The sequence below is a fragment of the Sphaeramia orbicularis genome, chromosome 10, assembly GCF_902148855.1.
Source record: "Sphaeramia orbicularis chromosome 10, fSphaOr1.1, whole genome shotgun sequence".
Lineage (NCBI taxonomy): Eukaryota > Metazoa > Chordata > Actinopteri > Kurtiformes > Apogonidae > Sphaeramia > Sphaeramia orbicularis.
The window spans coordinates 24544551-24546747 of record NC_043966.1 but is presented as its reverse complement, the minus strand read 5'-3'; positions in this window follow the sequence as shown (position 1 = coordinate 24546747).

Sequence of the window (2197 nt, the reverse complement as noted above, 5' to 3'; positions counted from 1 at the left end):
CTCTGTCTTTGACATTTTCCTGCCAATGAACACAAATGTTTTTCAGTGTTACTATCACTACTTATTTACTTCTTACTGGCTATTACTTACTTTGTATATTAGGAGTTAAGTAAGAGATGATATATAATTATCTTAATAGGATCCAAAGCTGCTAAAGGAGATAATTGACACAAGCTTGAAAATGCCCTACACATTCAATCCTGATTCATGATATATTAGCAGTAAATTTCATGAATATGGATTGTTATAGTTAAATAACTTGTTACAGCTGAAACATTATTAATCACTGCAGTGATTACAGATGGAAGGATCTGAACTATTTGCTTGGTTAAGTCCTGGCAGGTACTTTTTTTGGCCACTGTGGTCAACTCTAACTGATGCAGCAAGTAGCCTCTCATTTCTTTAATGTCAAAAAGATGAGACAATGCCAGGATTCACTGGGGTCATCAGGCCTGTGACAGAGCTGTTCAGGGAGCATGAGACATCATTTCCACACATGGATTAGCCACCATAAAGTCCAGACTCTGATTTGGGATGTGATGGATACTTGACGCAGCGGTCCGATTCTCCATCATCAAAAATAAAAAAAAATAATGCAGCTATGGATTTTTAACAAACGTTATGATCTTTATTGTGACACTACATAAGCCTTATGTACGGTAAAAATGTCTCCTGTGATCAAAAGTAAAGGTGTGACGTTTTCGGAGTTTTTTTGGCCTGGCAGTAACATGCTGCATGTATTTGGATGAAAGTGATGTTGTTCTACATTGCATTTGTATATATAAGTTATTTATTAGAAAAAATGTTTGATATAACTGTGTAACAGCACAACAGGAAAGAGAAAAACTAAGGATCAGGCTCTCAGGTTGTGTGACCCTATGCTCTCATTGGTTGACATTCTGTGACGCTCCGCTCTCATTGGCTGACGTTCTGTGACGCTGCGTTCTCATTGGCTGGCGTTCTGTGATGCTGCGCTCTCATTGGCTGGCGTTCTGTGACGCTCCGCTCTGATTGGTTGATGTTCTGTGACGCTATGTTCTCATTGGCTTGCGTTCTGTGACGCTCTGCTCTCATTGGCTGGTGTTCTATGACGCTGCGTTCTCATTGGCTGGCGTACCGTGACGGTGCGCTCTCATTGGCTGACGTTCTGTGACGCTGCGCTCTCATTGGTTGATGTTCTGTGACGTTCCGCTCTCATTGGCTGGCATTCTGTGACCCTATGCTCTCATTGGTTGACATTCTGTGATGCTCCGCTCTCATTGGCTGACGTTCTGTGACGCTGCGTTCTCATTGGCTGGCGTTCTGTGATGCTGCGCTCTCATTGGCTGACGTTCTGTGACGCTCCGCTCTGATTGGTTGATGTTCTGTGACGCTATGTTCTCATTGGCTGACGTTCTGTGACGCTGCGCTCTCATTGGTTGATGTTCTGTGACGTTCCGCTCTCATTGGCTGGCGTTCTGTGACGCTGCGTTCTCATTGGCTGACGTTCTGTGACGCTGCGCTCTCATTGGTTGATGTTTTGTAAAGCTGTGCTCTCATTGGCTGGCGTACCGTGACGGTGCGCTCTCATTGGCTGACGTTCCGTGACGCTGCGCTCTCACTGACTGACGTTCTGTGACGCTGTGTTCTCATTGGCTGACGTTCCGTGACGCTGCGTTCTCATTGGCTGACGTTCTGTGACGCTCTGCTCTCATTGGCTGGCATTCCGTAACGCTGCGCTCTCATTGGTTAATGTTCCGTAACACTGCGCTCTCACTGGCTGACGTTCTGTGACGCTGTGTTGTCATTGGCTGACGTTCCGTGACGCTGTGCTCTCACTGGCTGACGTTCTGTGACGCTGTGTTCTCATTGGCTGACGTTCCGTGACGCTGTGTTCTCATTGGCTGACGTTCTGTGATGCTCCGCTCTCATTGGCTGGCGTTCCGTAACGCTGCGCTCTCATTGGTTGATGTTCTGTGACGCTGCACTCTCATTGGCTGATGTTCTGTGACGCTCCGCTCTGATTGGCTGGCGTTCTGCGACGCTCCTCTCTGATTGGCTGACATTCTGTGACGCTACGCTCTGATTAGTTGACTTTCTGTGACGCTACGCTCTGATTGGTTGATGTTCTGTGATGCTGCGCTCTCATTGGCTGATGTTCTGTGACGCTGCGCTCTCATTGGCTGGTGTTCCGTGACGCTACACTCTGATTGGTTGA